The 27,992-nt window shown below is 37.3% G+C and overlaps 2 protein-coding genes across 11 annotated transcripts in view; one reads left to right on the top strand and one right to left on the bottom strand.

Moving 5' to 3' along the window:
* The window catches only part of LINGO2 (leucine rich repeat and Ig domain containing 2), a 498,204-nt gene that overhangs the window by 318,445 nt on the left and 151,767 nt on the right, over nucleotides 1–27,992 (top strand). For 6 of the 10 annotated variants that reach the window (XR_014880382.1, XR_014880381.1, XR_014880380.1 and 3 more), the window contains 2 exons: nucleotides 13,508–13,550; nucleotides 19,331–19,486. The exons of 2 other annotated variants lie outside the window; for them this stretch is intronic. The gene's annotated coding sequence lies outside the window, so the exon portion shown is untranslated. The remainder of the gene's footprint in view (nucleotides 1–13,507; nucleotides 13,551–19,330; nucleotides 19,487–27,992) is intronic. 2 more of the 10 variants (XM_085213162.1, XM_085213164.1) reach the window with 1 other exon arrangement.
* Nucleotides 1–27,992, bottom strand: part of LOC146542361 (uncharacterized) — a 66,828-nt gene that overhangs the window by 24,859 nt on the left and 13,977 nt on the right. The gene's annotated exons all lie outside the window — the stretch shown is intronic.

Raw genomic sequence — 27,992 nt, 5'->3', positions numbered from 1 at the left:
ATATTAAAAGGGAAAAACAATGTTCTCTTTGTTTCGTCATTGTTTAAGAAATACTTTTATACACACCTAGTGTCTTGGGAGCTTTATTAACATATAATATTATTTGTTTCCATTTCTTTTTTTTTCTTTTTTTTTTGTGGTCGAGGCCTGTGCTGGCATAGACACGGTGATGTAAGACAGGGAAATGTGGAAGACAAATGGCAGAAGGAAAAAGCTGACAACTGCAGAAGTAAAAGAGCAAGGCTAATTATCATAGGATTTAATATATGTAGGGAACAATTTTGAATTCTGTCTGCCCTCTCTCTCTTTTTCCTAATAAATACAGATTTTTTTCTCTATTTCCATAGAGATCACATATGAATACCCAGACATAGTGGCTGTCATTCAGAAAATTACGTATTTGTAATTTTCTCCTTGTTGAAAATTATTGTTCTTGAGACATTCCCAGTGCACAGAAGTTTGAATAGGAAACACAATCACCTTGAGTTCTTTTTGTGTGTTGTATAAATTGTTACAAAAAGAAATAATGATAATCTGTAGAATAACCCCTCACAACACATCATTCCTGTGTTGAACATTTTAAGCAAATAAGCCAATGTATACTAAACCATGTCCACTGACTATAAATTCCTTTTTTTTTTTTTTTTTTTAATTGGAATTAATGGCTATAACTGTAACTTTCTTTTCTTCAGCATGATCCATGATGGCCAATACACCAAATGTCATTTTGGAACATGATCATTTAATTTTCTTTATATACTGTAAGCTGTACTTTCAGAGCTGTTGAAGCACACATCAAACCAGCTGAACCCATGAACCACCTAGTGCAGACTTATTTACTAGTCTAAATTAGTGCTGATGCTGCTATAATTCATATGAGCTAATTCTATTCAAATAAGCTATACTAATTAGGGATCTGGTAAGTCTTTCTTTGCCATAGATGGCACTGATTTAACAGTGTTTTGATTTTTTATTTAATATCAGTATGAAAAATCCTCTGTAATCACAGTACATGACAAACAATAAATGAATTTTTGATGTCTTACAAAGGAGGTAGTCTGAATGCTGGGAGATTTCAATGTGGCATCTTAAATATATATTTAAAATGAAAGTCAAGCAAGATGAGTAAATTAATTGCTGTTTTTTCCCATTTATTTGTTACAAAATTGTGTTAATTTACTTTCATTTTAAGGTGCTGGTAGAATTTTCTCTTCACAAAGAGAAAATTTTGTCAGCTGGTTGGCCAAAAGAAAGTCCATTTAAGTATAGAACTCTCTCCAGTACAGAGTAATATATTTTTTTCATAAGGAGAAAAAAAAAAAAAAAAGGGATGACACACAAAAAAAATTCTCCAAGCACAGCTTCTTTGCTTTATTAGCCAACGTCAATCTCTTTTGAAACAACCAGGGAAAGAAAATAGACACGCAGATTATTTGTCGATTTTATGCTCATTTTTGTGAAGTGTTCTCCAATATTTCTCTTTCTTTTCTGTTTTCCATTTAAGTACATTTCTAAATCCTCCTTACTTTTATCAGTTTTCTTGAGAATTGTGTACAGTTGCATAAATGAGATGTCAGCTTTTCTGTACTAGCTGTAAAAGATGGACTAAATACTAGATTGCTTTCACTTTTGCTGATGCCACCTTCATGTTATAGCCTCTGCCTTCAGAGAGGGCTTCCAAATCATTTTATTTCAGATTTCCATTCGTGCTGATGGTTGTCAGACAGCAGACATTCCTTACTTCATATTCCTTACTTCTTCTTCAGAGCTTTCACATAATTAATAACAACAGAGGTAACTGGCAAATTGTAGTCAGTATCAAATCATTAGAAAGCATAATAATACAGTATATAATAGCTTTCAAGGTCTTTCTTCCTCAAAATAGTTTTAATGGTTATTTTAAGACACTGGCTCCAAAAAAGTCTTTTAATGAATTTCATATATCATTACAAAAAATAATAAGGAGAATAGAAAAGACGTATAATTCTCACCCTTTAACAATTCAGAATGTTTTATTTAAACTGGTTACATTATTTATTGCTCTATTACTAATCATAATTATTCATCTGCAAGTTTATTTCATTTTATTTATTAATATGTGTATGGTTGTCTTTATTTTCATGAGTGCATACAGAATCACAGAATCACAGAATTGTAGGGGTTGGAAGGGACCTCTAGAGATCATCGAGACCAACCCCCCTGCCAAAGCAGGTTCCCTACACCAGGTCGCACAGGTAGGCGTCCAGGCGAGACTTGAATATCTCCAGAGAAGGAGACTCCACAACCTCCCTGGGCAGCCTGTTCCAGTGCTCCATCACCCTCACCATGAAGAAGTTCTTACGCACATTCGTGCGAAACTTCCTATGCTGCAGCTTATGTCTGTTTCCCCTCGTCCTGTCTCCACGTACCACTGAAAAGAGACTGGCCTCACCGCTATGGCCGCCACACCTCAGATATTTATAAACCTGGATCAGGTCCCCTCTCAGTCGTCTTTTCTCAAGGCTAAACAGACCCAGTTCACTTAGCCTTTCTTCACAGGGGAGATGCTCCAGGCCCTTCACCATCTTTGTGGCCCTCCGCTGGACTCTTTCCAAGAGATCCCTGTCTTTTTTGTACTGGGGAGCCCAGAACTGGACACAGTACTCCAGATGAGGCCTTACCAGGGCAGAGTAGAGGGGGAGGATCACCTCCCTCGACCTGCTGGACACGCTCTTCTTAATGCACCCCAGAATGCCATTGGCCTTTTTGGCCACGAGGGCACACTGCTGGCTCATGGCCAACCTGTCGTCCACCAGGACGCCCAGGTCCCTCTCTGCAGAGCTCCTCTCCAGCAGCTCATCCCCCAGCCTGTATTGGTGCATGCAATTATTCCTCCCTAGGTGTAAGACCCTACACTTGCTTTTGTTGAACCTCATCCGGTTTCTTACTGCCCAGCTCTCCAGCCTGTCCAGGTCTCGCTGAATGGCAGCACAGCCTTCAGGCGTGTCAGCCAATCCTCCCAACTTCGTATCATCAGCAAACTTGCTGAGGGTGGCCACTATCCCCTCATCAAGGTCATTGATGAAGATGTTGAACAAGACCAGACCCAGCACAGACCCCTGGGGGACACCACTGGTTACAGGTCTCCAGCCAGACTCTGCACCACCAACGATGACCCTCTGCGCTCTGCCAGTCAGCCAGTTCTCAACCCACCTCACTGTCCACTCATCTATCCCACACTTCTTCAGCTTTGTTATAATGATGTCGTGGGAGACAGTATCAAACGCCTTTCTAAAATCAAGGTAGACTACATCTACCGCTCTTCCCCCATCCACCCAGCATGTGACAGCATCATGGAAGGCCATCAGGTTGATCGAGCACGACCTCCCCTTGGTGAACCCATGCTGACTACTCCTGAAAACCTCCTTTTCTCCCAGTTGTCTGGAGATGGTATCCAGCACAAGCTGTTCCATCACCTTTCCAGGGATGGAGGTGAGGCTGACAGGCCCATAATTACCCACATCTTCCTTCTTGCCCTTTTTGAAGACCAGAGTGACACTGGCTATCCTCCAGTCTTCAGGGACCTCCCCTGTTATCCAAGACCTCTCAAAAATGATGGAGAGCGGTTCGGCAACGACCTCCACCAGCTCCCTCAGCACACGTGGATGCACCCCATCAGGTCCCATGGACTTGTGGACCTTAGTACTGCCTAGGCGCTCACGCATGTCCTCTTTCCTGACTAAAGGGAAGTCTCCCATTCCCCAGACCCTCTCACTAACCTCCAGGGTGTGAGAAACCTGAGGGAGAGACTTTTCACTGAAGACGGAAGTAAAGAAGGCATTCAGTATCTCTGCCTTCTCAGCATCTCCCGTTACCAGAAGCCCCCCCCCCTCACTTAGGGACCCACATTCTCTCTAGTTTTCCTTTTGCTGTTAACATACTTGAAGAAGCTTTTTTTATTATCCTTTATCAGACCCCGCCTATAAACACATTTTACAGAATTTTAAAGGAATTGGGAAAATATTTTATTCTTTTGAAGAATTCCATCATTTTAGCATCTGGGCATCTGTTAGTCTCTGATGGATTGCTATATTTGACCTTCCACATGGGCTGTAAGTGCGACTTCACCAGTTTCTAATGAGTGAAGCAGGTATTTCTGAATTGATATGGTGTGTTTGGTTGGGGAGCAAATCATATCTTCCCTTGTTATAATTCAGACCTTGAATCAAGGTAAGATGTGAACTCTTACTGTGGATCTTGGTCTGTTTCAAGTTAAAGGTAAGTCATTCTAATCTATTTAAAAGTAATAACATCTGAGAGGAAAAAAAAAACATTGAACTGGCTTAAATTAAAATTGTTTGTTGTTAACAACCCATAATTAAGTGCTAATAAATGAATTACATATTTGGAACCAATGGCAGCAATAAAAGACAATACTAAACACTTTTTACCAGGCATCAGCAAATAATTTTAAATATCTTTCTATAAGAAATGCTAAGAAGATGCCGTCTACCTAACAAACACAGGTGGCTGCAAGTGCCAGTGCAGCCAATAATTATGTCTTTCTTCAGCACTATCAGTCTGGGGCAAACAGTTTTGGGTGTCACATTCACATTCACCAACACTTGAACAAGAGGTGCCATGTGTGCACCCCCAGAGCAACAGCAGCTTCTGCTGCCACAAATGGGAGGTGGAATGGGAAGTGAGGAAGGAAACCACTGTTCCATTTTAGTTTTCGTTCTTGCAGCAAACACAGGCTGTGCAGAAAAACAAATGGGTTCCTTGCAAATTTTTACAATCATTTCTCACTTATCATTTCTCACTTATTTTTATGGTGTGTTTATAGCAATGGTGGCTGCATACAGTAAGAATATGTTGACCATTAGGAGTGTATCTGCCATTCTCTTCTTTTCTTCTGAGCATTCTGACAAAATTGTAGTGATGCCATGTGGTGGTAAAGTTTATACTAAAATATATATAAAAAACAATCAGAGATTATATTTTTATACAATACCAGTATTTGAACAGCCACATGGTCTTGGGCTTGGGGCATAAATGTGAATTTAATCTGTTGTTTGGCTCTATAGCAGTATAGATAACATTTGCAACGTAGAATTTTTATAGAATTATACTGTGGTAGTGGAGTATGTTTATCTCTCTTTAAAAAGGCAAGGAAGTATAATTATGAATATATATTCCTGAGCCACGACTCCTGAATAATATGCATGCTTTCTCTGGAAATCCCATTATATGTAGTTTCTTTCTAAAGTAATTATGAATACTGGAATAGGACCCTTAAAAAGGGAGATGAGCATTCCAGAGAGAGAATGCTTAACAATAACTCTGTTCAGTGATTTTAATTATGTGGATATTTTTTAGCAATTATTATTGTTTTCTAATAATGCCAGATAATAATGACTGCTGTCGTTACTTCCATTAGAAAGTAACTGCTTCTCCCGTGAGTGTCTGAGAAGTCATTCATAATGTGTTTTTGGATGCAGATAGCAATGAACTGCGATTGATTATTGCTTTGGGTGCATTACTATCCACACTGTTTACCAACAGCTTTTCTTTAAAACTGAACTCTTGAGATATTTGTGATTGTTTCTTTTTCAAGACTGATTCAAGACCTTTTTTGGATGTCTTCCTTCTTTACATTCTTAATTTATTTTGTCCATTGCATGCTATCTTCATAAAAGCAACAGATACTTCACTGAATTGCTTCCAAACATGGTGGCAGTTTTGATGTCATTTCTATTAAATCTCACACTTGTGTTGATGATTGTGTTGAAAACTCATTTCTAATAAGCAAGCAGTTCATTTTGTAGGTCCAAGCAGAAGAGCTTTCAGGGGGACTGAATGCTTTTGCATGTTCAGCTTTTCATTTTGAATCTCCTGAATTCAGTGTTTGTGTGTGTGAGCAAGTTTAAACATGGTTTTCTGTCTTTTGAAGTTATCCTAAACATTCATGCCAAGCTCTTATGCATCTCAAGATACATAATGGCAGAAGACAGCTTCAATCTGGTTATTTAGGCTTATTATCAGTATGCTGCTATTGAAGGCAGAATTTTTATATTATAATGTATTTATTTCATGTTCAACAAGGATGAGTTCAACCTGGTGAGTCTGATTCAAAGAGGACATCAATCAAGAGTTAAGTTACCTGGGATTCAAATTAATGACATGGCTATTGATAAATCCCCAGTGAAGGACAGAGCACTGGGTTGACTCTCTTACAAGCCCATCTTAAGAACTCTCTTTTGATCCCTTCTGAGGATCAACTACAAAAGGCAATTACCAGGTCAGCTCCTCTTTCTAAACCAGACAAAATATGTCCATTTAGAAAGACCTCTGCCTCCAATGTTCATTTTTAAATGTCCCTGCTTCCTTAACAGGAGAATAACTATGAATTAAGTGGGATTTCTTCCCCCCATGGAAACCTAATGTTGTCACAGAAGAGACTCTCAGGAGCTCAGCAATATAAATAGCAATCTGTGCTATTTATATGATGTTATGTGAAGAAAACATGTTCTATCTGAGTTATGTGAGAAGAAATAGCTGAGATTCATATGCAGCAATTCTCAGATTTTGGTTCTGCACTTAGCATAATGTATTGATTGTAAAATGGCTTATTTCCTGCAAGGATACTATAACATTAAACATCCAATGAGGACAGTGAATAAAAATAACTTTGAGCCTGATTTTAGCTCAGTTTGCTTGCTGCAGTACTTCCTAACATCATATAATTTCATATCATCTTTCTACCCCAAGTAAAATGCTTGTGTGTGCTTTTCTTGTGAATTAATAGAGTATCTGCAGATACAAGACACATGAAAAAACAGGCAATAGGTATGCATTTGTGATTATGTGTGGAATTGGCAGGGTCTCAGGACAAGAAAAAATTATTGCTTTTATTTATCAGTTCTCATTGTAATCCACATTAAAAGTCTTAGCTACATTTTCAGCTAGTTTATAGAGGCACCTTTTACTTATATCCTCTGAGGAAAAAGGCTATTAGAAACTGCTATTCCTGTTCCTTCACCAGCTACATTAGAATTAATCTAGCTGTAGTGAGTAGCCCATATTCCAAACATCCCTCTTTATTGATTGATTTTCTTTATTGGAAATACTGGTCTGAATGACTCAGCTAGACTATGTGGAGTCAGACTACTTTGAACTGTGTGCATGGAGGTGACCACACCAACTATCAGTCTACTGATTGATGCAGAGAATTCCAAGTTTCTGTTCAAAGCAGACTTTCAGGAAAAAAAAAAAAATCATTCTAAAGTGAAATGAAAAGCAAATTAAGAAACTTCATTCAACTGTTATTGAATGGAGTCGTTATTCCCTAATAGTCTTTGCTAATGTCTGCTGGTAATACTTGCTTGTCCCAACCCTGAAGAAATGCAGGCTGACAATCCTTTCATCCAATAGTTGAACCCTTTCCTGGGAGAAGAATTTGAAACTTAGGTCTTTCCAAACTGTTTTCAGTGAATACAGCTTCCAGAAAACATGAGAACAGCAGTTACTGTTCATGTAATTGCTTTTTGTGTACTTGGGGAGGGAGGACTAGAACATTAGTCCTGCTGCACGCTGATAAACACTACTGAAACAGTTGTTCTCATAACCAACTGCTGGAGGGCATTTTCTCCTGTTTTAATAACTCTCAAGCCAGGTGCATCGAATCCATAGGGGCTTTTGTTTATTTGTTTTTGTCTTTCACTTTTGTGGGGAGAAACAGACACTGAACGGTTCTATCACAGGCAAACCCGGTGGTGGTTGCAATCTCAAAATATGTGTTGGATCCTGTCAGGCTCTGCATCAGAGTGTATCTAAACAGGATGTGTTTCTGATAGTAGATTTGGAGAAAAAAATTGCAAAATTTTCCCTGAAACAACAACCTTAATTCTCAAATGACGAAAATTAGTAAATAACAGGAGCATCTGCCCCAGAGAGCACCTGGATAGCTATGGCAGTCTTTTTGCTTGCAACATTCATAGCAGATTTTACTCATCCTCCAGTCATTCAGGAGCTGGTCATTTCCTATTGCAAGTAATACAGATAGTGAGAAGCCTGAGATTATAGTGAAGTGGTGAGAGGAGTATAGTCACTCCTTTCTGAACAGTTTAAACTGGTCTGCTGTGAGGACTTAGCAGACAGTATAAATTGAAGTACAGTAGGAAACTGTTATAACTTGCAACTTCAAATAACCTTTTGTTAATTACATTCCTGGCCACACACACTTATTTTCACTCTTTTTGTTTTTGTTTTTGAGCCAATGAATGTATGAAAAAGGCTTAATAGCAGGTGTCATTCACAATGGTCCTGTGTTGTCCACAATATGGCAAGATGAAAAATTTCCAGCTTGCTTTTTGTCTTACTTAAAAGTCAAAACAGAATGTGACACTGAGACCAGAATGGCAGAAAAGCTCCTTCACACATAAAGCCTTACGCTCTCAGGCTCTGCTGGGAGTTCTGGGAAGCTTTTAATGAAGAGCTAGAGGGACGAGCTGCTAGTCTGTAAGGGCAGCTTTGTCTTGCCCACATGGCCTTGTGCTCCCTGCACCCGTTGCCATCAGGTTCTTGAAATGCACTGCTCTGCTTACATGGACAAGCAGGAGAGCTGGTGGAATTTGCTAAAGCAGTCGCACAAATATTTTGCAGAGAATCTGGGCAGCACGAGAGACATCAAGGTATTCCCCTTTTGCCACTTCATTCATCTGTAGTTCTGACAGGAGTACAGTGTCTTTTTCAGTAAAACCAAGTGAAATTCCAGTTTGTGTTTTAAAAATTTCCTGTAGTTGTTCACAACAACATACCACGTTTTTATAAAGGACTGAATTTCTTAGTGGATACTCTGTATCCTATGAGCTCCATTTTGTTTGCTTATTATTGATACTGTTTCCATAATTTCTTAACTTTCATTATCTTGATTTAAATACAAAGCTACCTGCATTAATGCTTTTCTGTATTAATGCTGTTAATTAACTTAGTAGAAATCCATCTGTAATGTACCAGAGACTTAGTCTGGTCGATTTTCTTGGAAAAAGAGTATTTGAAGGTGATAAATGAATGCATCATTTTTCTTGTTCTCTTTTGTAGTTACATGGCATTGTTTTCAAGCTCACGTCAGTAATTGGATAATGACAGTATCATTTCAAAGATCCTAAAAATCTGAGATGTAGTAGTCAATGAGAATGAGTCTAAGCCAGTAAGAATGTCAAGGTGATGGAGGCTGTTGTATGGGTAGAGAAAAATGGGAATCCAGTGCTGTTTAAAGCAGGAACACACAGAAGGGGATGAGCTGTGATCAGGACGGGAATCTTTTGGTTATGTTCCTGCCAGGGATGCATTCGTTTTGTGGCTGTGATGAAGGTAATTCCTGAGAAAGGACTCTGGCAGTGCATGCTTGAACTTCCTGCAAAATTTCCCTGTGGATGCTGAATAACTGTTTGGGTCTAAACTATTTCCTTCTTCTTATAGCTATAAGAATGTACCTGCCTCTGCATGCTAAAAGTGAATGCCCATTATTACTCTATGAAATAAACATCCAAGATTCTAGCTTTTCTTGCTTCTATAATCAGCACACTAGACATGCTTATATATAATTTGAGGACAGAAATTCATTCAGCTATAATTATGTGATCTCATTTGGCATCTAACTACATGATAAGAAATCAGTGATTAAATTTTCTTTCAGAATCTTTCTTCATCAGTCACAGAACAAGCTCAGTAATTATTCCTTTGTTATTGTGAGAACTGTGCCTTCACTGTTGCATTGCTAATTGTTTACAGCTAAGGCAATTTATTTTTATAAATCACTCAACTGACTCTTTCTGGCTGGGTGATTCTCCATTGTTTTCAAAGGAGAAAACAGGGTTTATAGATTATATTAAATGAAATTCGTATGATCCTTCTGGTACACAAAATAGGACTACTGCAGTATGCATAATACTTTATTCTTCTACCAGACATTTTAATCCAAAATGATTAATAAGTATTCACAGAACATCCCATCAGAGACCTGCAGGTTGCTCCAAACAACAAAGAGCTGCATCATTAGCTCAGTTGGACTAGGTGATTTTAGTGATCTCTTCCAACCTTAATGATTCTGTGATCAAAGAAAAAATAATATCATGTTATAACTTGGGGTGAAATAAATCCATCCCCACTGCAGACAGAGCTTTTGAACAACCTGATCGGTGGAAGGTGAGCCTGCCCATGGCAGGGGGTGAACTCTATGATCATTAATGGTCCCTTCCAATCCAAACCATTTTATGATTCCATTTCTCTTTGAAATGTCATGTTTAACTTCCAGTGAACTTTGCATACAGTATCTGTGTTTTTAACTGTCTACTTGCAAGTTTCTATTGGATGTATACATATTCAAATAGTAAAAACTTGTGTAACTTGACCAGATTTGCTCAGTCAGCAAAGTGACAATTTTGTGGCCAAAATAAAAAAAAAAAAGCTACTTTTTATCCAAATAAGAAGTATATGAAGTGGGATGGGAACATTAGAACTGTAACTAAGGTTTTACTCTTTTTTTTTTTTTTAAGCAATTAAATCAGTTGTGTAGAAACTTTCAAAAACTATGAGCCCAAGATAGGGCTTCCTTGCCTGTGGTATCTTTGGTTCTTATAAGTTATGGAAAACTTTTAAACAACTGAGTAGTCGTGTTTTGGATGCTTAAAGATTCAGCAAAACTGATTATATGTCTGCCACTAAGAATAAGCTGTCTTACCTCCTTCATTGACATCATTCTGCACCAAGGAGGTATTTACTTACTATTAGCAGGCTAAGGAAAATAAACTATGAGTAAGAGTTCTTAAGAGTAAATTAGTCCCTTATCCTGTCTAGGTATATATATATGTATCTCCCTGTTGGTTTTACAAAATAGTGTTCTTATTTTTATATTTGAATAAATTATACCAGAAAGTGAATTAATTAATTCTTGAGATGAAATAAATTGAATAGGCATATGAAGTATCTATTCTGACATTGTTCTATTCCAAGTTTATGGCAGGTCTATGGTATTTTTTTTTAATCAGATACGTATTTCAGAAGGCTTACAAATCTGAATTAGGGATGCGTCTTCATGAAATGTTATGCAGTCATCATAGAATGTTTTCAGATACCTTCACATTTGTAATTATTGTATACAATAGCACTGACGGTGATGAGATCGTATAAAAAAGAATTCCTTTATTGTCAAAAATAAGGTAATAGGAGATAAGGTAATAGGAGCTTAGGAGGTACTGGCTGTTAAGCCAGTTCTTAAGTTAATGATAATCACTGTAGCAAGTGACTTCAGTTAGATACAAATAAAATTGATTTAATTTTTTTTCATGAGGTGCACTAAGCTGAAGATTCTAAAACAAAGTTAGAAGGTTTGTTCTGAAGGCTTGACAAGCACTTTGTAAATAGCAACTAAACTGTGAGTAGTTATTCTGAGAGGAAAAAAGAAGGCAAAAGATTTGCTAAAGATCTGTATGGGAATACAGACATAAATTAAGAAATCTGTAATGTGGACAGTACTGGAAGAAGCCTGACATGACACACTAAGTTTTCTGTTTACAAGGTGCTAGTTGGACATATATATTTCATTATTAAATTAGAATTAAAGCTAAAAATGTATTCTGCATGTACTTTCTAAGGAAGATTTTTATTGTTGTTATTATTGTTGAGCAAAAACTCCCAGTTCCCATGCATTTTTCCAAATCACTCCTCTGGTTTTCTTTGCTCCGCTCAGGAGGAAGATACATTTCCCTGACATTACTGCATTTGTTTCTGATTAACTTTTAATCTGATTAATTGAAATCAGATTTTGCTGTTATTTTTTTCTAAACATAATGAAATTTCAAAAGTTTCATCTTACAAAAAAGTTATCCATTTTTATTACTTTTTTGTGTGTCAGTTAACACAGTTGAGGTTGTCAAAACTTGCATTGTTCTTAAATAGATTTTGCTGTGCTGTTGAGTTCATGCAAGTATATACTTAAGAAGAAGAATGTTGTTTTTATATACTGAAAATCAGAACTCGTATCTTTTTCTGAGACACAAATGTATGATTTACTTTTGTATTAGCTACCTAGGAAATTATTGACTGTGTTATTGACACTATTGACTGGGTGACTTTCAGGGTTTATTTAGTAATCTGAAAATTTCAGGAGGCTTGGGAATAGTATAAAGTAGGATCTGGAATTTTAGGGAAGATTATTCTGAAATTACCTATGGTACAAATTTCCAAACAAGTCAAATTGGTGAAAATAATGTAACAGCTGTTAAGATTACTTTTATTCTTGCATCATTGTGATATTTCCTGCAGAAGTCTTTTAGTGAGATGAATCTAACAGAAATATTTTGGATGATCCTCATAAGCTCTGCACTTTGCTATGAAAAAATTAAACCTGTGAAACTAAGGTGAATATGATAGTTGTACTATTTGTATTATAACAAAGCAAGGTCAGTAGAAGAATAACCATATAGTATTTGGGCTGCTGTGCTCTCATATTTCAAGGATGATAGATAATTTCATACTAACATGAAATTGGATGCAGCAGGTCTGCAGTTTCATGAATTAAGAAATTTTCAAAGGTTTGAAGAGTAAATAAATATTTTCAGTTAGTATTTGAAAATAGAAGGTATGTATGTGTGTGTGCACATGGCATGTGACCCAGGGGTTGCAGAGGAGTAAGCTTCTTCTTCACAGTCTCTCAAAAACAGGACAGAATTGCCCACTTAACAAGAGGACTTTGATGTCTTGAACTCAAGGGGCAAGATCATCAGACACTGCAAATTGCTTTCCTGAAATCATTCTAGACGCAGAGAAGCAAAGGATCTACTCCAGGCATTCTTCCATGATAAATGAATCACAGTATCATTCACGGAATATGTGCAAATGACAGAAATTAAAATGGAAGAAGACTCATCAATGTGTTCTTTTTCCAGAAAGAAAAAAAAGCTTTTTTCCAGTGCTTTGTCCAATTTGCTGACACAAGCATTGGCAAACTGGGAGAAATCCAGTCATTATATTCCCCTTTATTCTGAAAAAAAGCTGAGTAAGAGGTTAAAGCTAGGTATGTTATTTTCTGTCATCTGTGAGATTGGTATTTATTTTTGAGCAGTGTTTGTTGGTTAACTGCTGCCGCAGTAACCAGTGCTGCAGAGGGAGTACGAAATATTGTTGATTCCTGCTTCATAAAAATGGTCGCTTTAGAAAGATTTCTTGCCAGGCTTCTTAATACAAAATGAGCTGAAATCCAGGTTGGGGAGCAGAGACGGGCAGGAACATATATTACAGTGGACTTCCTTCTTGGAAACTTCAAAAGAGGTAGTGAGGGACTGAACAAATTGCACTCACATTGTTAAGGTAGCTCTAAGTCAGAAAGGAGCATGCTGATTGATACTGAAAAACCCTGCAAGCCTGCAGCCTACCTACTCAAAGTAAAGGATTTCAAATTGCAGGGCTTTTTGTGCTTAGCTAAATTAGTTGTAGAAATTTTAATAGGTGGATTTTATTTTCAAAGGTGCAGTGATCAACTCCAGGACTTTAACGCACTAAGTCTTAAGGTAAGTTATTTATACTTTCAGTAATGGATTTACTTTAACTGAATGCATTTTATTTTGCTGTTTGTAGTTCTATTGAAAGAAGGTTAAAAACAAGTTGGCTTTAGCTGTATGTTTACCAATTATATTTTTTTTCTGCATGGAAGAATTGAGGTATGTATTGTTATTTGAGTTGACCATAGCAAGTTGATCCCAGGTCATATATTTCACCTCTCTTAACTGGGTGGAACAGGTTGACTGATCACTTGGCTGGTATGTTTTGTTCTGTTTTGTGACTTCCACTGTTAGGCCTGAAAAGTGAAGAAAGCTGCAATACAATCCTTTAATAATGTTATTAATCCTTTCTTATTTAGGCATTAAGTTTTGACAGAATGTGTTCCAGAACTCCAGTATGGATCACTTTTTAGAAGTTCTGCTTTCATTTTTAATATAAAATTAGGCTGTAGCTCCAGAACTTTGGAGGAAGAAATGAAGTGGTGAGATTTTAAAGATGCATGAAATAGATAGCAAATAAAAATGCAGTAATTTTTGAAAAATCCTGTCTATTTTCAGTGCTTGATTGATGGGGTTCTCCATGCATGTTTGTAATTACTTGTAATCTGTGAGAGCTCAGAGAGATCAGAAAGCCACATGGATGCAGCTAGAAAACTACTCTGCAAAATCTTCGGTACTTATTATATTTCCCTGTTACCCAGTAGATATGTTTGCTCAACTCTTCCACTCTTCAAGGCCTTAAAGAAGAAGTCTCTGCCCTCCCCAGCCCACACTAGATTCATTGCAAAGAACTCTCTCCTTCTTCGTACATATGTTTCATCTGTCTTCTGGGAGGCCCATTATCAGAAATAATAAATCTGATATTATTATCTGTGTTAAAAACTTTGTCCTTGCAGGAAGGATGGGACTAGAATATTTCAGATACGCTTTGGGAAGGAAAAGTTCTGCATATACATGGGTAAAATCTTCATCACAACCCATTGGAGCAGCTGACAGATTGTGATGCAAACCACATCAGCCTCTGCAGAACTGGCCAATTCCATTCCATCAACAGGCAGTGAAGCAACTAGCAGTGAAAACACATGTTAGGCAGTAGTAAATCTTTCCATGCAGGAGTGCTAGACAAAAATGAAAAGTTGTTGTCCCCAGTGTTACTAACTAATTAATTCCAACTAGTTGGCATGGTACTCTTACCTTATCTGATATTGTCTGATCTGTTATTTCAATGGCTCTAGGCTAATCCTCACCAAGTTGTTATTTTAGTAATTTTTTACTTTTAGTAGCATGTTTTATTGATTGGTCAGAGGAAACAAAAGGCAAAAAGGTCATGAAGAAGGAATAACCATGTGATCCTCAGGGATGCATACTCTACCATGGAACAATTGGCTGCTGTCAATTTTCCAAATCAATAAACAGGATAGCAGATGCAAATGATGCTCTTGAAGCACTTGATACTTGTCGTCTGTAGCCTTTGTATCTGATAGTAGAAGGCAATCTGTGAGGACACATATACTACAACTACCACTAAATCTGTATCAGTGCAACACTGAATTTTGTTTGTCCCTACATTTTTTCTTCAAAAAGTCAGCCAAAGAGAGATTCAGATAGCACCATCACACTACCTATTCTGTAAGTTCTCATATACTGTTCCTGAGCTTCTTCACTTTATTCGTTTTGTTGCTGTTTCCAGAATCACCTGTTTCAAAAGCTCGCTGAAATAACTGAAAACCCAGCACCAACATTTAAAACATATCATCAGAATTAATGCATTCATTACATCCGTATTCTCCTCTCTGAGCTGTCTCTTTCTCTATCCTTTGCCTGTCCTCTTGATTTTAATGGCAAACCCTTGGGTCAGCTAATGTCTTACAGATTTTATATAAGATAGTATAGCAAGAATCTCTTACTATATTGCCCTCCTTCTCCACTAGTACTACAGAAAAGAATATAATAAAAAATGAGTATCTCCCCATACATTATCCAAAACCAGCCAAAAGCCAGTACTGCATATCCCACATTTTCTTTGTTGAGAAACTGGCAAAATGCTAAAACTGAAATGAGCAGTGTAATTCTCAAAACTGAATAGGATTTCAGGCCATCACGCTGTCAGAGCTCTAGAGGAGCTCCACAGGAGACAAAGCAGACTACTGTCACCAGTAGTGTCATAAAGCTTCTCACTGTAATCAGTTCATTTATGAATTTCACTCTCATGATGGTGGAAATGCAACAGAAAGTGTAGGCTTGTTGTGCATGTCTTGGTTGTTTGACTTTACTACTGCCCATTAGGTACCACACTTTTAAATATTTGTTCTGTAGCAGTGTGCTTTTTAAAGTATTTTCCAAACTTCAGCTTTACTGCCTCTCCAGTGTTATTACCTCAGTTCACTTTAAGTCTGAACTGCTGTGATGGTAGAAATGAACAGGCAGAGAATGAAATTGATGTTAAATATTAAACTTGTCTACTTAAATAGGGTTCAGGGGGTTTTAGATGTAGTGACATGTTCTTGTTCAGATTCTTCTTTTAAATGCCAGTTTTGCTGAATGTCTGTGATTTCAAAAGTCACAGCTAATATTGTTGCACTAGAAACACTGCCTTGGCAGAGTACAGAGGCAAAATAAGCTTTCTTCTACAACCATAAAACAGTATGCAATTACAGAACAGATTACACTGATTTGTCTCAAGGTAATGTGCAGTAAGCAAAAGCTGTTGAGATTTTTTTTCAGTCTTTCAGCCAACTTATAAAATTTTCACAGAATCACAAAATGTTTGAGAATGTCAGGCACCTCTGGGGATAGTCTAGTTGAATGCTTTGCTGAAAGTGGGATCAGCTACAGCTAGTTGCTAAGAGCTGTGTACAATTAGTTTTGAATAGCACCAAGGATGGAGACTCTACAGTCTCTTTGAGCAACCTGATCCAGTGTTCAACCACCTTCACAGTAAGAGTGTTTTCTTGTGCTCAGACAGAATTTCAGTTTGTGGATATGCTTGTCACTAGGCTCTGCTGAGAAGAACTTACTCCATCTTCTTTACTTCTTCCCATCAGATATTTATGTGTCTTTATAAGATTCCCTTGAACCTTCTCCAGGCAGAACAGTCCCAGCTCTCTCAGCTTCTTAACATAGATGAGATGCTCAGGTTCCATCATTACCTTTGTAGCCCTGTGCTGGACTCACTCTGATATGTCAGTGTCTTTTTTATTGGGGAGAGTAGAGCTGTTCCAGCTCTCAAATGTGACTCACAAGGACTAAGCAGGGAGCAAAGATCACCTCCATCCACCTGCTGAGAACACACCTCCTTCTTACTTCAAAAGCACATGGCTGACTTATGGTCAGCTTATCACTGGATCCTTCTCTGTAGATCTGTGTCCAGCCAGCCAGTCAGCTCCAACATGTTCTGATTATGGGAGTTTATTCCTACCCAAGTTCAAGCCTCTGTATTTCCCGTTGTGGAGCTTTGTGAAGTTTCTCCTGGCTCATTTCTCCAGTCTCTTGAGGCTCCTTTGAATGGCAGCACACCCGCCAAATCTACTCCTTCTAATTTTGGATCATTTTCAAATCACTTAGGATGCACTCTAGCCTATTGTCAGGTCATGAATGAATGAATAAACACTATTGGCCCAAGTATCCACTTATAGGCTAAACCACTAGTGATTGCTGGCTGCCTTTTGGGCTTTGGGCCACTGAGCATAATTCTTTGATGCTAACGGTTTGCATAATTTTCCATCTATCACAGTGTGTGCATATTTAATGTGTTCTCTGTATGTGAGGATGCTATGAGAGAGTGATAAAAACCTTACTGAAGTTGAGGTAAACAGAATCCAGTGCTTTACCTTCCACCAAGCTCACAGAATGCTGTCAGACTGCTAAACTGTTTCCCTTTCATAAATCAGTGGTGACTACTTCCAGTCACTTTCTTCTCCTTGCGTTTGGGAAGAATTTCCAAGATTACTTGCTTAATTCGCCCAGGGTTTCCAAGACATCCCTTCTTACTCATGTTGATGGTGGGAGTGATCTTTATATACTCCCAGACCTGAAGAGCCTTTCTGTTGTGGAGCAATGACGCGGGTCAGCTCTCTCAACACTCATGGGAACATCCTGTTGACCCTCCATGTATAATAATCCACTCCATTCTCTTCAAATCACAGAATCATACAATTTCCCAACTTGGAAGGACCAATAACAATCACCCAGCCAGTCCAACTGCAGACTTCACACAGAAGCAGCCAAAAATCAGGAGGTTTTTCTACAGGTTTTTCTCACCTTCTCTTTTATTCCTGCTGAAATCTGTTTTGGTTATTTCTTGCTGTTGGTTTTTATGATGATCTGCACTATAAGACAGGATTGGGGAAGGCTATAAAACATTTCTTTTTCACATCACTTCTTCTACTCTATCTTTGGAGCTAATTTCTTTATAAAAGAGTGTACAAACCCATGTTTGTTGCCATGCATTTGACTTTTCATACTTAAATTCTATAAAGATTTTTGCCCCAGTGATGCTCTGTGCACAATCTGCTTCATATCATTTGTCTCTTTTGTTAGGTACAGACTGCTTTTAAAGCATTGCCCCATACACAATCTTAGACACTCTGATAATTTTAATACAATTGAACAATTGTATTAAATCGTTGTAATTCTGCTGTCATTCTGGAAAGTACTTATGAAAGCTGTATTTTTTTAGTTAGGCTCCTTTGTGAATCTGTAATGCTAGATTTCTAGGAAAAGTTTTCTTGCTCATAGATGTGACTATGGAATGATTGCTAAATAATAAGTACCTTTTTCCAATGTATTTTGTATTGTAGTTTGATAACATATTTGTTCTGAAGAATAGTAATGTGTTCCTTCCTCTATTACACTAAAATTCAGTTCTTCTGATTGTGGAGGCCTCTGCATCAATCAGTGGCTGATCAGCAAGCACTGAATTGGATGAAGAAGCTTTTTTAAGACCTTAATGTAAAACATTCAGTTGACTTCCAAAGTTTGTTCCACAAACTTTTTTCACTATGCCTATATTCATCTGGGAGGGATTTTCCTCACATCTAGAGGCTCACAGATTTGGAAAGATGTGGGAAGCCTGACTGCCAGTGAAGATTGAGGCAAAGAACTTGTTGAATGCCTCAGCATTCTCTGTATCTGAAGTTGCCAGCTTCTCCTCATTTATCAGAGGACATACACCCTTCTTGGTCTATCTGTTCTGTATAGTCTGCCTGTAGATGCTCTTATTGTTACTTTTCACATCCCTCAACAGGTTCAGTTCAATCTGCACTTTGGCTTTCCATGCCATCTCTGCACGTCCAGACAGCATCCCTGTATGTTTTCCAGGCAACGCGTCTCTGCTTCTACTTCTGTGCATTTCCTTCTTTCCCCTCAGTTTGGCCAGCAGGTCCTTTTTCAGCCATGCCAGTGTCCTGCCTCCTCTGCTTGATTTCTTATACTGGGGGATGGAGAGCTCTCACACCTCGGAGTGACCAGTTCATATGAGAGGGGACTTGCAGGTCTATTTGAGAAGTAGTTTTGGTTTATTTTGTTTTAAGATAAAATCTATCTATTAATCCTGACTGTTTTAACGAGTCAATAAGGACAACACAGTTGCTTATACTTAGCAAAAACTGTTTATCAGGAGTATATGTTTGCAGTATGTGGTTTTGACACAAATAGGTAATTTGTGGGTAATTATGGCCTTGTACACACTCATTTATAATGTATTAAGTGATTAAGTTCACATGGCTCCTTGTACTAGGACACGGTTGGCTATTTTTCAATTAAAATGAAAGAATATCTGTGTCTTACAGGTTCGTTTCAAGCATTTTGAATGTGATGTCATGAGAGATGCTGTTGTCCATGACAGGTTGGGATTATCATGATCAAGTATACTATTTTGACCACCCAGTTAATAAAATCTTTGCATGGTAGAGAGTAAAGATTGGACTTTTAAAAGCAGTAAACAGGTAAGGCTAATTAAATCTGTTTATGTATTGTCTGTTTACAGGCTTATTTCAATTCCAGCTGTTTATAGAATCATTTATCAAATTCTTTCAAACAAGATTTCCTCTTAATTGCCATCTCAAAGTAGTAGCTGTGTCTTGGAACATAAATTTGCTACTCTATAAGTGCAGTATGTTAAAGTTCAGGTTAAAATAAAATTTTAGTCATATTCCTCAAACAGAAACACAAAGAACATTGGCTTTACTTGTGTTAAAGCAGATGGCTATTCCACCTTATAACTTACTATTAAAGAGCATTTGCACAGTCCTATCTAACAGCCAAAAAATATCTGTATTTCACAAGCACAAATGCAAAGAACATCAAACTTCAGTTCGAAACAGCTATTTACTTTGTGCAGCAGGTGATTTTCTTTACACAAAATGTGTTTTTGGCAAAAGAAGACTGATTCATTTCCCTTAATACCTGTTAATAAGAAGAATCTCTGCTACATGAACTAGAGTTGCACCAGTGCGAAGAGAGTGGATGAAATGTGAAGAATTAGGCAAGCACAAAAATTTAAGGCTTACTGTGCACATTCTTATATCAAAGTATTGCTACCTGTATGAAGTGTGGGCCTGAGGGCATGTTTATTTCAAGGTTATTTTAGCTTTGTGTTTTGCTTTATTATTAGATCCTGATAATTCATTTTCATTTCTGGATAAGACTTCTGTTTTGGACTCTAAATAATTTATCTCATTCCTTAGAGCAATCTACAGAAACCGATTAGTTTAACTAAAGCAATTTGTTATGGATACATTCAAACATTACCAAAATACACCCTTCCTGTTTGGCTTTGGTGTTTCAGGGAATTTGGAAGAGGAGGTGAATTGTTTTGTTTTTATTTTTTTCTGAATGTTGCTGTGGCTTTTCTCTTTTTAAGCAAAACCATTAGATATTAACTATGCAGCAATATGGTATTTAGACAAAGAATTCAATTAGTTAGCAGAGACTCCTTTTGCTGGTATGTAGTCTTCATGCTTGTGACTGATTAAGGAAGACTATTCGTGTTTTCCTGTTTGGGCTGGTGTAGAATAATTTACCAAGAGTATATGCAAAACTGCCTTGGGTGTATCTAAGGCAGAAATCAATACGGGTGCACAAATTCCAAGCTTACATCGGTGTGAAAACCATACAAATATGTCACTTGGGTGAGAAAGAAGTAGTGCAATGTTCAGACTTCGGTGTATCATGTGATAGTGCAACTTCCAGGGACGTCCTCATCTATAAAAGCCAAACTGAAGTAAGACTAGAAAAGTTATCTTTAAATTCCATTTCCCATGCTTCTGGTTTTGAAGAACATTCAGATACGGGTCAGTTACTATCTGCATCTATACCACAGATAAACTAAAATTTTGTCTATATATGAAAAATATTTGCAACAGAATTACTGTAAGAGGTAGAAAAAGTGATTTTTTTTTTTTTTTTTTTTTTTGATGTTGCACTGCCTCTGAATTATCCTCTGAATTAGAAACAAGTTATTTCAGGAATAGGTTTGTTTTAAGTATTTTTACCAACGTGGTGATTCAGACTCAGAATAGAAAGGAAAAAGGAGTGGGCCAATGACTAAAATAATTCCGCTGTTCTGAAAACACCATGTTGCAGCTCAACGGTACAGAATTAGGAAAATTTAATGCTGATGTTAAGTGATAGAAAAACGTATTTGTTTAAAATGACATATAATGGTTTTTGTTTCTAGCCTCAAATTAATTTCCTATGGAAACCTACAGCCTGATAAAATATGCTTGTCATATACCTATGTTTCTCATGGTAGCTTTATTCTTATGTTAATCATGTATAGTTGGAATGAGTCACTTTTGAATTGGGATCTTTTGTGCTGAGGTCATCTTTGTCTCCTCAAGCCCCTGACTTTTATCCATTTAAAAATAGATAAATTTGGTCAGAGCGTTTAATTTAAGGGTTTGTTTGAAGAAGTCAACAGTGATAAAACTGTCAATTATATTTAATAAGCTTTGAGGACATGCAGTATGTGTAACATGAGGCAAAAGAAACACGATGGCCTTATCTTGTCTTTTATGCATTTTTGTTCTGTTGTCCCTCTAGAAGATCCTTGCCTTCTCTAGCACATCATCTGCCAAAATGATATCTTCCTGTTTTCCCTCAGCAACCTCTTCATGATAGCACTATCCACTTGTTATCCTATGAAGGTCCAGTGCTTTTTTTAGGGGCAGGAGGGAGAATCGGGAAAACCATAGCCACCTAATGCACACCTCTGATATTTTTATGAGAGATTGTACTCAGTGCATGAGAAACTGTTCTCAGAGGCTTACCTTAACTCCTGAAAGAGAATCATTTTTTACATGTTTACTGATTTGTGGGGATTTCTTACACTGTTTTTCATAGAGTCATAGAATCCTTGGATTTGGAAGATGACCCTTAAAGTCCGTCTAGTCCAACTCCCCTGCAATGAACAGGGACATCTATAGTGACATCAGGTTGCTCAGAGCCACCTCCAGCCTAACCTTGACAGTCTCCTGGAACGGGATCTTCACCACATCTCTTGGTAGCCTGTTTCAGTGTCATGTACATGTTCCTACGAAAACACTGTGCAAAAGCTCTGTTGATCTTATTGGCTCTCTGGAACACAGAAGATAAGATTGGCTTTGTTCTTACTCTTTCCTCCGCTTCCACATTTCAGTTCTTCAAAAGAATTTGCTACTTTTGGTAAATTATAATGTGTGCAAATGAATTGTGGCATTCCTTTATTAGATTTCCATTAAGATTTTAAGTGAAAGTGTAAGGAAGGACTCCACAGTTGGAGGAAAGAAAGCATGGACCACTTAAGAAATTTGTCCACATCTCTCTGCTGTTGAATGCGGGTCAGAAAGTCAGGAAGCACCTCTGAACCTCATGCATGCAAACTGTCTCCTCCCATCAGTTGTACCTGGCTGTGGTGTGCTGTGGAGCAATTTAAGTGTCATCTGAGCAGATGATAGTGCTTTCCAGCCAGAAAGCTGGAAAGACAGCTCAGTCCTGCTCTGCCAGAGAACCCACCAAACTGAAGGACAGGAAAATGTAAATATCAGAGAGCTTCATCAGCATCATCTATTAATATGCACAGAGGTGAATAAAGTAGTGTTCACCTTATCCAGAACAATATAAAATGCTCTATATATAAATACAGATATATATAAAACTTTTCTTTAACTTACAGATTATCATCCCCTTGGAACTATACTACTCTTACTTAAACATATCCTTGCATACTGTGCCATATCAACCCAGAATGGGTCAATATCCAGTGCCTGTGACTCTTAAAACTCATTCCCATACACATTTTTTGAAATGAAATCTCATAATCCTGTTCCTCAAATTTATGTTTCAATTAAAAGCGAAGTAGCTTCTTCCAAACTTTATTTCTCTTACATGGCTTTTATATCTCGGTTTTATTCTTCTATGCCTCATCTTATATCCGTATCAATCATTAAATTTCAACTCTACAGCAAGTTCAGCTGACCAAGAAAGGAAGCCAAATGCAGATATCATCACCACGCTCACTAATAAAAATAAATGAGTTACCAAAATGCTTTGATTATAGAGGATCTTACAAAAAGGTAATAGGAGATCTGAAAAAAGGTTTAGGGAGATCCTGAGCATATCAACAATCTTGTTACTGATGAGAGGAACTAAAGCTCTATACCACTGTAGCTTCTTCATTGAAAGTATCCCTGTGACTTTACTAAAAAATGCATAGCTGAAAGAATGTAGCCAGAGTTGATTGGATTACAATCTATGAAGTGAATCTGAGCATCCCTTAAATTTGTTTCAAGTGTTCTTGAGAATCTGTAAATTCTCTGAGTGTTCAACTCTTCGCAGAAAGATACACAACAGTAATGTTAGAAGAGCAGCCATCTATGTAAAAAGTGCCTTCTATTTGGCTAATTCCTTGTAGTACCCAATATTTTGATATTACGCATTTTGTCCAAATAAATATAAATCTATATAAAGGTCTCTTCCTGTTTCTTCCTTTTCTTGGTTTCTCTTGTTTCGATGAGATTTTAATCCCACTATAGGCACTTTTAAAAAGTGCCCTCTTCTTTTCAAGGACTTTTATGTACGTAAAAGATTCAGGTAGTAATCTGATTGTCTGGGGATTTTATCAAAATCAAATAGCACTTTGAACTTTGTCTTTACAATTTCATGGCTTTACAGTTTAAGTGTTATGAGAGTTTGCTTTTCTCCTCTTACTGTCTGACCTGTTGTGACACTGTAAAAGCAACACATACTTGCATGCTTCTCAGAACACAAGAGCTTCATTCTGTGATGAGACAAGAATGAACAACTGAGAGACTATTGTTAGTGTGATGCAATTTGATGGGGCTTCTCTAGCTAGGGATAGATCTTTAAAGATTGGAAAAGAAAATTTATTTAACAGTGTAAACTCAGATAAACTTCAACTTCATATAAAGCTCAATATCTCATTTTCTGTCAAATAAATTACATGTGTTTTAAGAAGTCTCTACAAAAGCATTTAAAGTCATATATTTTAGCAGCCTTAAATGAGCTGTCCAAGTCAGAAAGCTGTCCTTTCTTTCTTCCCCCAAAAAAGACAAAAAGTAGAAGAAGGAAGAAGGGCTAACTTTTCATATGTAGCTATACCTTGAATCGTCCTTTCATGTATCCTTTTCAACCATTGTAGCTTGATAACTGGAATAGCATGTATCTTGCAGCAAGCTCTGTATTCTGAAGTGTTCGCAATTTAAAATAACTTTCTCCACCAGGGTAAGCAGAAATAGCATTAATAGAAATTCTACTGCAGTGTAAATACTTTGATCAAAACCTACAAATTCAGAAAAAAGCACAGGTGCAGTCCTCATTCTAGCCTTCCTAAGAACTATATTTGAGCTCTATAGTTGTTGTCACTGGCAATCCTTGCTCCATTGCTTTTGTTACTGTAGTGATTCAGGCTGATTAGAAGTGCTTTTTAAGATACTGGACAAATCCTGGTCTGAACAGTGAAGAGGAACTTTTCATAGGAAATGAGTACAGCCCTCACTGAAAATGTGCAAATGTGTATGAAGACCATTAAGGGGAGCAGTCAAAGAGTTGTTCTTGAATCGTGTTTGCAGTGTGCAGCCTCTGTGAGCCTAGCATTGAACATACAGGCCTGATCTGAAATCCATACAAGTAATGCACTTTCACTGAGATTCCCTGTGAATGCAAAAGTAGTAAGTGAAGCTTCAGGTATTAACTCTCCACAACTTAATGGTGCTGCAGTATCTAAGGTTTTGGGCATTCTTTTGAGTTATATCTATTATTAACCAGATGGTATATTGTATTGTCCTGGTTCATGAGTAACTCAGAATCATTCTTGTCTTTTCTGTGACAACTTGCTTTACACAAGAAAAGGGATTTGTTATAGGTAGCCAATAAGTTACAGGATTCTGGAGAATGTTGGTACGAGGCGTGAAAATAAATTTTGACATTTTAAGTTTTTGATAAACTGAGGTAGTTTTTCTTCCTGCAGCACCTTGTTATCTGTTTTTGTCGTATTATTAAGCACCCTTCTTAATTGTGAATGTGGAGATCAAATCTACCATACACTGCATAACACATATGTTGAAAAATAGTATTGTATTGAACTGTTTACATTTTGGTTCTTCAAATGAGATATCTTACAGATGCTTCAAGCTGAAATCAGATACTGTCAGTATCCTTCACATCTACTTTTCTTCTTGTGTAGCTGCAGTGAAATCAGATCTGCTTAGGAGCAGGCTGCTGTAAGATGGTGCTTGTTCTCATGTCAAATAGTCTTTCATCATAGCCATAAACTATTTTAGCTTCCTGTCTTCAAAGAGATGTGTTCTATAAATGAAAGAACAAAGTATTCTGACAATGCCATATTCTATTGCTGTAGAACTAACTTCACATTAAGGCATAACTATGTATTGTTTGTATTTTATATATATATATATATATATATATATATATATATGACCATATGGGTGCATAATTCCAGTAAACAGAAAATTGCATTCAAGTGAATGCATATTAGAAATTCTGGCCACAGACTTTGTGCGGATATATTTAGTTTGTTTTTTAGAGGAGCTGTGATATGAACTTTGGTCTTTCTTCTCTGTCATCTCCTTGTGTTCCAACTCTATCACAGTAATAACCACATTTCCAGTCAGAAGACAATGTAATGATTCATCATAACCGATTCTGTGAAATTAGAACACTGATACTACTATTATTTCCCTATCATAGCCTCTTCCTAGCAAAGCAAAAGAGTGCATTGGATTTTCTCTTTGCATTTTGGGATTTTTTTTTCTGTTTTCAGACTCTGTTGGTTCCACTGCTGCTTCATACAAGCAGGGATAAACATCTTTGAAGATTCCTGCAAGTGCTATGTGCTGTTTTGTCAGATAATGGCAAGAATTAATTTCTCCCAGATTTAAAGATAAGACACAGTAGTTACATTCAGTGTACAGTGCTGTGATGAACCTTGACAGGCTGCCAGATGCCCACCCTTCTGCTCCCTCACTCCTTCTCAGCAGGATGGGGGAGTAAATAAGATAAATAAGCTTGTGCACTGAGATAAGGACAGAGAGATCAATTACAAAACAGACCTAACTCTGAGAAGATTAATTTATTGTCAGTTAGAAATAGAGAAGGATAGTGAGGAAGAAATCTAAAAATTGTCCTCTCTGTCCGACTTAGTTATAGACTCAACCTCATTTCTTCATTCCCAGCTCCACAGGCTGCAGCTCCAGCTTGGGGCTGCTCCTACAGGGGTACTCCTCCAGACCGTATCCACTGCTGCACCAGGGGCTCCTCTGTGGCCATGCATATAAATCTGTTCACCTCCTACTCTCCTTCTGTGCTGATGTTGAGGCCTGTGAAGCTGCTTCTCTCATGTTTTTCCTCACTCCTCTTTCTTACAGCTACTGCGCAGCCTTTCTTAAAATTAGTTTTCACAGAGGCATCATGGGCTTTGTTGATGGTCTCATCTTTGGCCAGCAGCAGGTCCCTTCTGGAGTCTGCTGGAACCAACATGAGACCACCACTATGATCCTCCTCAGTACCAAAACTGGAGTGTAAGGAGTTCCATTTCTGAAGGGTTTGGTTCTGAAAGTTACAAAGATCTTCTTTCATATGTAAATAAAGCCGCTAAAACTATTCAAGTTTAAGTAAAAAACATGGATAAAGTTTTTGCCTGTTTAACAAAATTTTCAAAGTCAGAGGTGAACAATTGCACCAATATTTGCATGCATGTAATATGCCTACAAACAGCCATTCTGCATACACAAATCAGATATTTATTTATGCACTTGAGCTAGTGAAAAAACTAGCTGGCTATTTGCTTACGCAAATACCTTGTTTTTACATCCCTCAACTGGGAATTTGCACAAAAATTTTCCAAGTGTAAATGTTTAAGTTAATTGTGTACACCTAAGTTTATGACTGAAAAATCAGAAGAGAAGCTGTTTCTCTCATCGTCCTACAAATTAAGCTATGTTAAGTAATGTTGTTTCATAAGAATTTGCCTGAAAATTACCAAATGGTATTATTTCTTATGAGTTCTCACTTATTACGTTTTATTTAGGCTAAACTTTCAAATGCATATGCATTTCAATCAAAACAGAATATCATATGCAAGCCTTCATTGGTCTTAAACACTGTCAGAACCATTCCAATATTTAAAGGTCACAAATATTTCACAGAGCCCAATGTCTGAAAATAGTGTTCTGTAAAATCCCCAAGTCACGTAGCTAAAAAAATTATTTTTCATGTCAGAACTGGAGATCTTCAGTAAGTTTGCTACCAATATTCATCTCAATCAATAAATGGAGCCAAAACATATGAACATATGATCTATTGCTACTGTGCATACAATTTCTGTCACAATAACAGATATGCTGCATATATCTATGTTTCATTTCCTTATATACCTGTTTTGTTTGCTAGGTACTCGTTACCCAAAGAGTGCTATCTCATGAAACATTCTGCGTGTATCATGATAAACTGGGTCGAGATTTTCAAACCTGTGGGACAGAGTCTATGGAGAGGAAGTCTAGTCCATAATGACATATAAAATCTTATCAGAACACAAGTTTGGTTTTGCAGCTTACAATGCGTTTATGGAGCACAAAAAGAGATTGTATGGAGTCATTTCCTTCAATTGGAAGGACTATTTAATTGAATAAAAGAATGATGGAAAAAGTAGTGGAGAATTACAGCTTGTGCTGTGATCTCCAGATAGCCTACTAACGTTGCCTTTTGAATTAGGATTTTTTTTCGAGGTCGCAGGATAAATTCAGAACTTGTTTCAATCAATGGGATGCATTCTGCACAAGGTTTGTATCTCAGAACTGGATTTGGTTTTTGAACCATGTTCTATAATTCAACAACAGTTGTATAAATTACTCTGACTTGCAAAGCACAGTACAGGTATTTTGCAGTACTTATTTGTATTTACTCAATTGTTCAACATCTTCAATGCCATGCAAA

Source organism: Meleagris gallopavo, chromosome Z (assembly GCF_905368555.1).
Source record: "Meleagris gallopavo chromosome Z, MGAL_WU_HG_1.1, whole genome shotgun sequence".
NCBI classification, from domain to species: Eukaryota; Metazoa; Chordata; class Aves; order Galliformes; family Phasianidae; genus Meleagris; species Meleagris gallopavo.
Note: the sequence above shows the minus strand (reverse complement) of the source record. Positions and strands in the feature narration are given on the sequence as shown.